The sequence below is a fragment of the Micropterus dolomieu genome, linkage group LG13 (assembly GCF_021292245.1).
Source record: "Micropterus dolomieu isolate WLL.071019.BEF.003 ecotype Adirondacks linkage group LG13, ASM2129224v1, whole genome shotgun sequence".
NCBI lineage: Eukaryota > Metazoa > Chordata > Actinopteri > Centrarchiformes > Centrarchidae > Micropterus > Micropterus dolomieu.
Genome location: NC_060162.1, coordinates 1,752,982 through 1,762,580, shown reverse-complemented (window position 1 = coordinate 1,762,580; position 9,599 = coordinate 1,752,982). Strand labels below are relative to the sequence as shown.

The 9,599-nt window shown below is 40.6% G+C and overlaps 1 protein-coding gene across 2 annotated transcripts in view; it reads right to left on the bottom strand.

The window, feature by feature from the left end:
• Positions 1–9,599, bottom strand: part of LOC123981799 (butyrophilin subfamily 1 member A1-like) — a 43,716-nt gene that overhangs the window by 28,649 nt on the left and 5,468 nt on the right. The window contains exon 1 of one of the 2 annotated variants that reach the window (XM_046066996.1): positions 5,899–5,921. The exons of the other annotated variant lie outside the window; for it this stretch is intronic. The gene's annotated coding sequence lies outside the window, so the exon portion shown is untranslated. Of the gene's footprint in view, positions 1–5,898; positions 5,922–9,599 lie in introns of those variants that run through there. 2 annotated transcript variants of the gene reach the window in all.

Genomic DNA, 9,599 nt, shown 5'->3' with positions numbered 1-9,599 from the left:
AAACTGGAGATCTCTACCAACACAATAACTATTCAAGAGGATAATGCAACCAATCAACTCATCACATATTTCTCTGACTGGAAAAGGTTGAAGGTTGCAGTTGCATGGTTACTCAAGGTTAAGAAGACTCTATTGGAGTTGAGTCAAAGAAGAAAGCAACTTGTGATGGTTGAAATGGCTGATCTTTGTTATGTGGACAAGAAAATGTTGGAAGCCAGAAAGTCATCAGGACGAGACAGTATATCAACTGAGGATCTATTAGCGGCAGAAAATGCTATCCTTCAGTTCTGTCAAAGGGAAAGATTTGACAAAGAGATTTGTGCACTAAGGACAGGAAAACCTGTAACAAAGTGTAGCCCTATCTACAAGCTGAATCCTGTTCTAGAGGATGGACTGTTAAGAGTAGGTGGAAGATTGTCCAGGACTACAATGCCCGAAGAGAGCAAACACCCAGTCATCCTGTGTAAAGATCAGTACATCTCCATGTTAATTCTTAAAAATGTTCATGAACAGACAAGGCATGGTGGGAGAAATTACATCCTCTCCAAATTGAGAGAAAAGTTCTGGGTCACACATGCCAATGCTGCAGCAAGAAAAATCTTGTCAAGTTGTACTTTTTGCAAACGTCACAAAGGAAAATTGTGTGATCAAAAAATGGCTGATCTTCCCAAAGAAAGGATTACTCCGACTTACCTCCATTTACTAATGTGGGAGTGGACTATTTTGGGCCTATTGAGGTAAAGCAAGGGCGTTCCTATGTGAAACGTTATGGAGTTATCTTTACATGTATGGCCAGCAGGGCAGTTCATTTAGAAGTGGCGCACTCATTAGACACGGACTCTTGCATCAGTGCTATTCGTCGATTCATATGCCGAAGAGGACCCGTAGCACACTTTCGCTCAGACAATGGCACAAATTTCACAGGAGCAGAGAAGGAGCTAAAAAGAGCAATTGCAGAGTTAAACAACAAATCAATTGAGAAAGCTTTAATTCATGACAACATCAAATGGACGTTCAACCCACCTACAGCTTCACATCATGGTGGTGCTTGGGAAAGCATGATCAGACTGGTCAGAAAGGTCTTGGTATCTGTTTTACATCTACAGACTTTATCTGATGAAACCTTAGTCACAGTCTTATGCGAAGCCGAAGCAATCTTGAATGACCGACCAATTACGAGAGTTTCTGAGGATCCTAATGATTTAGAATCCCTGACACCTAATCATCTTCTTACTTTGAAAAGGAAACCAATTTTGCCTCCAGGCCTGTTTGATCAAAGAGACCAGTACGTAAGACGAAGATGGAAACAGGCTCAGTATCTTTCAGATTTATTCTGGAAAAGGTGGACAAAAGAGTATCTCGTTACTCTACAGGAGAGACAAAAGTGGAACAAAACAAAACGTAATCTTACAGTAGGAGATATCGTTTTGGTTGCGGATGCTACTGCACCACGAAATTCTTGGATGATTGGAAGAATTATTAAATCTTTTCCGGACAAATCGGGCATAGTTAGATCTGTGCAAATCAAAACCAAAACAAACATAATTGAGAGACCAGTGACAAAATTAGGCCTATTGGTAGAACAGTCAATGTAAAAGTGAACAAACACACCAAATAGGGGTTTATTTGTTTGTTGTTTTTATTGTAAGATGTCTCCATGCGTGTATATGTTTATAATTGTTATGTCTTGTATTGCCATGAACAATTAGGGGCCGGTTGTGTTGGAGCCATTTTGTGTATAGCCATGGGTTGGCGCTGTGTGCAGCCACAAGTCTACTTAAGACATTTGGTAATTAGTGCAGGTGTGGCGCACTGCGAGGTGCATGGTTTTTGACCGTGAGGCACGGCGTGTAATTATGGAGACTGACTTGAGTTAAGTTATTATTGAATAAATGTTTTATTTTTTGTTATGTTAATAAATGGATTGGCATATCCGACGTTAAGTTTAGACTTTTGAAAGTTTATTATTTTAAGCCAAAGGAAATAGCACGCCTGAAACACGCGTGCAAAACAACTTAAATGTGCGCCAACAATATATTTGTGAATATGAGTTATGAACCTTGGAATAACCTTGGAATGGGAAGGTTTCGCACAACTGCTCAACAGCTGCATTTATGATTTTGTAAAAAAAAATCTAGCTCACATCCTTTTCTACTATTTGTTCTACTAATCTAAAATACATTTTTTGAAAATATTTTGCCAACCCATCTTTGTTTTAAGCCTTTTTGTAATGGCTATTGCTTAAAACTTTTTTTTAACCCATACCGGCCCACAGAGAACAGAACAGCATCATAATATATTAACATTAACATACATACAGCATTTTATTCCTCTACAGAGTCTGCCATCTCACGATTATTCCTTTTCATTAATTTAAAATGATCCATAAGTAGCCTATTCGGTAGCCCGTAGCTCAGGGCTATTCAATTACAAATTCAGTTGGTCTGGATTTTAAAACCAGGACACGAAGATGGGCCAGACATTTTCTCACAAGTTGGGATGGGAATCATTAGGATTTTATTGACACACTTGGTTCAGTTATTTATAGATGCTCTTATCAGTCCTATTTATTACTAAAGAATTGTAGAAATTATTTGAATTTTTTTTTTTATTAACTAAATGTTGTATCTAGAGCAGCAACCGGATTCACAACAGCAAAGACACTAATCTCTCACTGGAAACAAACCTAACATGTCAGTAAAATAAATCAAATTCCTTTGAGTGAAGTTTAGAAAGAATGAACAGCTCAGTCCTCCTCCTCCATCAGCAGCTGCTGACGCGCCTTTAGGCTACACACTGTGTTCCTGACTAGAAGGGAACCCTATATTGGCAAATTTATGAGCCTCGTTTCCTCGTTTTCTCACGGTTTAACAACTGATATGATTAGATGCAGTAAATAACTAATTTAAAGCTCCTTGAACTGATTTCTTTCCATACTAACATATTAAATTCAACAGTTCTCTTTGTGTGCGTCTCTCTGCCTGGACGCAGCAGTCTAAAGTGAAGCGCCATCATGTGATGGATTTTAGAGTCGGACTGTGTCACCCAGACATTATGGTGAATAAGAAAGATAAGCCAGCACTGAGCGAAATCTTAGACAATGTCCTCAGTAATCCAAAACAATCTTATCTGGGAGCTTTGAGACCCTCTCCTCCTGCTCTTTTCTCCCCTTTCTCCTCTTGAAACTACTTTTGTGTGAATAGCATGACTGCTAGCCTGCACGTGTGCTCTGCTAGTCTACTTGTCAGATTTTGCGTTTCACCCGGTTTCTGTCTTGTCGTCTTGTCACATGATCAAATAGAAACTTAAGATTGGGCATTCGTTTAGATATTACCCAGCAATCATCGCTGCATATGTGGGCTATGTGTCACTAATACCAAGGAAAAAAGACTAAATTCATTCTGTTGACTCTGTGGAATCTATTTTTTTTTATATTTCACCGTAGGCCTTTGGGTCATAATACAAAAACGTGCCATTTCACATTCTTAACGTTTGATTTTCAAAGTCTTTAAGCCCCTTTTTGGATGAAGTAAATCATCAGCTCTAAGAAAAATGTGCCGTGCCATCTCAGGCTGTTATATATATTTATTTTTTTCCACATAATCAACTTGCATATATGTGTGTTTCTGTTAGAAAAAATATGACATGCTATGAATAAGAGTGTTTGTAAAGTGGGAATATTGACTAGTTTACTTCTATCCATCGATGAATACGTTCATTTACAAGTAATACTGTCACAACATATTCTGTTTTAAGAAAAAGTTATGACATAATAATTTCCCAATTTCTTTGAGTGTATTACCGGTCTCTTCTATTAACTAATACCATTAGTTGAATTCCCAATTTTGTTTTCATATTTTATTATACAAGTAACAGGGCTGACCACAGTTACCGTATTGGTTATACTGCTTGATTAAGTTACAGTCATGGGTGTAATGGAGTATTAATGGGACATTCATAAACTTTTAATTCAACAAAACTAAGTATTTTGGAGACAGATTTGTTGACAGGTTTAGCATAAAAGACGATCGAATCGAGGGCAACTGGACTTTTTCACTTCCAAGGGGCGTCTTCAGTTCTAAATGTTGGGGAGTTCCAGGTATTTTACCTCTATAGGATCGTAATGAAAATATTGATACCAAGTAGTGGTTGGTGATCCTTTCCATTGTAACAACGGTCGTTAGGGTCTATGGAGTCAACTGAGACCAAGTGTAAACAACTGTCTTTGGCCAAATGTGACCAGTTGTTCAATCTTCTAGGAAGATATGAAAAGACAGCATTATATACAGAGGATTAGTGGTGTCATATATCCTCCTCTGCTGAGAGATGGTTTCTCTATTCTGGTGTAAATATCAACCTTCACTCCTTTTCAAACCATCTGTTTTTCCTATCCAAATACAGTAATGGAATCAGTGTTGCATTTTTCCTCTGACCTCTCGTGAAAGCTCCAAGAACAACAATGCTGTCTTTTTTGGAGTGTGGCATAAACACAGTGGAGGTCAGGATCCTCCATTGGAGTATACAGAGAAACCCACACACACAGAGCAGTACTTAAGTAATTCTATCACCAACCACTGGAGCACAAGCAAAGAGTTCTCCAAACTCTGCACCACCAAGTTGATGAGCCCAGGCCCCAGAGAAGGAGCACAAAAAATTGAATGTAAATGCTCCGTAGTCTTTTCGACCACTCATCTGCATTCACCAGTCACACACATTCATACAGAAACTAACGTTCAGACACATTCATACACTGGCGGAACAGCCGGCAGGGGCAATTCAGGGTTCAGTATCTATGCCAAGGACACTTTGACATGCAGCCTGGGGATTGAACTGCCGACCTTCCGATTAAAGGTCAACCCGCTCTACCTCCTGAACCACAGCCGTCCCTACACTCTGCGAGCTGAAGGATGCACTTAATTGTGGAAACTTTATCTGCACCCTTGTGAAAAGAAGAACTCTGTGGTTGGTGAAGAAAAAAAGGAAATGCAACATCGTCATTTTAAACCCAGCAACACACTAAGATGGAAACTGGTCCACCTGAAAGATCCAAACCCCAAACACAAGGCAAGCAACAATGCAGGAATACACAGAAGTGTATGTTGGGTAAACCAAACAACCATTAATCAAACACATGGCTCAACACAGGAAGGGTAACTCCTCAGTTTAAGCTTCAGCGGTTTACATAAACTGAAGAATAAGAGACACTCTTTTGAAAACAACATATCTATTTTAGGGCAAGAAAGAGGAGTGAATGAGGCTATCTATTTCAAAGTAAATAAACCATCTCTCAAGAAAGCTGGATGTCTACCAAAGTTACCCCATATGATCTTGTCCTTCATCTCTTTGCCAGGAGATTGTTGGAGAGAAAATTACAAAGAAAGTTGTTTACACAGTTCTGTCCCCCTCCGTGAGACATTACGTAACTCAAAAGAAATTCCATTAAAGGAGGTGACAATTACTTGTCTTTTATCATTGACAGACAGGGGGGGGGTGGGTTGTCACACTTTTTAAAAAAGTGTTACAACCATCCACGATACATAAAACTAGGGAATGTCTTGATTTTAATATTTTCCAGATTGCCCTATGCAGTCTGGGTTACCAGCATTCATTTGTCAGCACTGTGACCAGTCCTCCCCATTCACATGCTGTACACATGTTTAGCGACTCCGAATAAGAATATACACACACTGACACACTGACACACACACCTCTTTTTAGTTAGACCTAAAGATGCACAGAGATGTTCTTTAATTAATCACATTTTAGCAGTATTTATTAAGTGTACTTTTAAGTAAGTTTATTCTGTAGATAAATTCACATACACATACTGTGCATGTGTGAGTCATCAGACAAAGTCAGTCACAGCATTAGAGAAACATTGTTCTTTTATATCACTACCTGTTTTGGAAGCATCAGAATCAGAAGGAGCTTTATTGCCAAGTAGTGTTTTACACATACGAGGAATTTGCTGTGGTGATGAGGTCCTACACGTAGACAAACATACAGTCAACATAAATAAATGTAGAAATATATATCACATAGCTTTAAAAGGTTTAAACATGTTTGTTTGTTTATAGGTCTCAAATTATCCATCCCCTGTGATGACTCGCCTGCCCACTCACGATTTTCCATCAAAGGGAAAACTGTGGGGAAAGCCAGTGTAAATGGAGCAGAGCATCTGCGAGCACTAGGTCTGCTGTTTTTGATTACATCAATGCCACACATTTCTCTGTTGGTGATTCGGCAGAGGCCTGGTTGATAGTTTTACATTAACAACGCAGCTGGTCGGTTTCGTTCTGCGGCCCATCACAAGAAGCATGCTGAGATGACCACTGTTGGCTAAAGCGGTCAGCTCACAATGGCCACACACAAGGCTAATCTGTCTCAATTACAATTAGACAGGATAAAACTGGGACATGTGACCACAGTGAGAGTACGTCTCTCCCTCCCACTGCGTACGAGCCTTTTCCATCTATTCCAAAACCAATCACCATAAAGAGGTGATGACGAGTTTGTAGACAAAGGATCCTAATTATTAACAAAGGTTAAAAGAGAGACGAACATCTCTCCCATGATTCATGGTGAAAAACAATGCACTTGACCGACACTGAGATGACAGAGCCTCACTGACTGAAAAGGCTCTCTACAGTCCGCCGTACTCGGGGACTACAAAGACCTGACCTTTGACCTGCGTTCTCACTTAGGTGGTTGACCAGAAGACAGGTACCTGGCCTGCTCTGACACTACATCTGGGGGGGAAACCAGATGCTTGGTGCTTTGTTGTCCTGTTGCTCATTGTTTTTGTTGCTTATTTCATACTGAACTGGATGTTTGTGCGTCTGCACCCAATTGCTGCCCTTTAATGATAAAATGCACACTAACAGATTCCCACAGGAGAAGCCAGAACGGATGCTGCCAGCTCACTCCATGTTGTTGAATGTTCATGTTTAACCCTTTCAAAACATGGTCCAGAAGGTTGCTCATGTGTGTCCCAAGGGACCACGTGGGCAAAAGGCGGGAGGCTGAATAAGAGCTGAATTAACTGAACTAACAGATTAAAATGACATTTATAAATAACAGTGTTAATGCTTTTAACTGTTTAAGTGTTTTCCTTTAATTGATATTGCCTACGGTACGGATGGATGATTAACAAGGGTTTACACTAAAATCTTAAAATTAAGAGGTACGAGGTTGAATCTGCTTTGATGCTAGACTTATCAGCTGTTCAGGGACAGAAATGGAAGGTAAACTGTCTGTGTTATTGGTCACTGTGAGCTCCAAGATTAAGACTCATTCAGAGAGGGTGAGACCGGTTTAGAACATCCGACTGTCTATCCATAGTAATCTGTCTCTTTCCTACAGGTTCAGACTTGATCTTATGGTGAATTGCACTAATACCATGTGAATAGATGAGATGCTATGTTAAAGTTTTAGAGCTCACTTTTAAAGAGCTCAGCAGACCGGATGCCAGAGGATTAACTTGCCTGTGTTTTGGGTAACAAGTCATTATATTCTCGGTATTTTGAATTTTTTTTGGTCAGGCCGCCAAACACTACACTACACATATTTGAACTACAGGGTGACCAATCTATGATGGAATCCAGCTCCACACGGCCGGTGGAATCTTTGCGGTTGCCAGGATGGGAGCGGTGAGGTCTCAAGGGTTCAATGTTGTGTTTGACTAGTATTTCTGTGATTATGGTGTTTCCTATTCTGTTTGTGTTGGATAAACGTCCACCTGCATCCAACTCGACCACACTGATACTGCATAGTCCACTGAGCTTAATAGTTCTGTGGGCGCCACTTTAAATTCTAGTTGCTATGCACGCCTGACCGGAAAGCTACGCTTTAGGCAGTTGCCTCTGCCTTACACAGCCTGCATGGTACGCTCACGTGTAGTTTCCAAATTTAAACCTTTCCCACTATCCGACGCCCGGCAGACCCGGTCGGGCCTGGGAATGCATGCTCGCACGTGGCTAAAAAGTCGACACGGCCCGGTTAGAAACTTAGGCTAAATATCCACTCCTTGCCCACGCGAGCACCGCCACACCCATTCCTCAAAACACCACAGTAGCGACAGACGTCAAATTTAAATGTTTAAACGGCTGTCGGTGGGGCATTTTCCTGGTGTGGGCTCACACACCTGGGACTGCACAGTAGACAACAACACAGACTGCCACACCCCATACAAGCCTAGCGCTGACTTGCTATTACACCAAATCCGTGCCATCCCTGACCTGTACTGGTCCTGTGGGAGTGGCCGGCTGTACCAAACTCAACGCCGGAAGGATGGAGAGGTACATGCGCGAGAGTAGTGTTGGAATTGGATGTCCTTATCGTGCCATACGAAGCCTCACAGGCAGAAACGCTCCACGCCAGACTTTTACTCCATCGATCCTAATGTGTCAGAGGCCATCGCGGTGCCCTGAGGGGTCACAAATAAGTTTAAAGAAAGAAATCAAATTGCGGCCGTGTTTGAATCAAGTCCCTGCTTATTCATAACTTAATAATTTCTGTGTCCTGCAATACTGGCTACGGCTAATTTTGTCAATTTTCTGTATTAGGATGTCCATACATCGCCAGAGGGAGGATTGTTATGGCAGAAAATGTGTCCTGTTATATTTAATGTTTTGTGTGTGTTCTTTTACTATTATTATTATTAAGTATTGTGTTTTATCCTTAACCTTTCCTCTCCTACACTACTTAAGTTAGTCTGTCCACATTTACTAGGGTTTAGCTCAGAGCTGTGAGATTGTTTTTGGTACTTTCCCACTCTTGTTGTTCCTCACCTCTCATGGAATGTTCATTTAAGGCTGAGAGAGGATCTCTGTTCCCCAAAACATAGAAACCTAGACTGTGTAAATGATGATGCAGCCCTTTGCTCGGGGCCAGACGTTGGTGACTGGCTTAGGAGACTTCTGTTTATTCTCTTTTGTTAAATAAATTCTTCAAATATAACAGTTTGTTGTAACTTATTTACTCAATCTTTCACCAGGGATATAATTTCATGACAGTGTGGCATCTATTTTGCTACTGGGGAAGGTTGTAACAAGGGAACACAATGCATCTGACATCAACTCACGAAGTGGAGTTGCAGCTATCTTCGACTCTAGCCTATTAATCAGCTCTAAACCTAAACCAAACTATAACTCATTTGAAAGTCTTGTTCTTAGTCTTTCGCACCCAAGTTGGAAATCACTGCAACCAATTCTTTTTGTTATAGTGTACCGAGCACCTGGCCCGTATTCTGAATTCTTATCTGAATTTGCAGAGTTTTTGTCAACTTTAGTCCTTAAAACGGACAAAGTTATTATTGTAGGGGATTTTAATATTCATGTGGATGTTGAGAATGACAGCTTCAGTACTGCGTTTATCTCTTTGTTAGATTCCATTGGCTTCTCTCAGAGTGTTCATGAACCGACTCACTGTTTTAAACACACCCTCGACCTTGTTTTGGTGTATGGTATTGAAATTGAACATTTAGTGGTGTTCCCACAGAATCCCTCTTTATCCGACCACTGTTTGATAACTTTTGAGTTTGTATTGCTGAACTACTCGCCATTGGGCAAAAATTTCTATACAAGATGTCTGTCTGATAG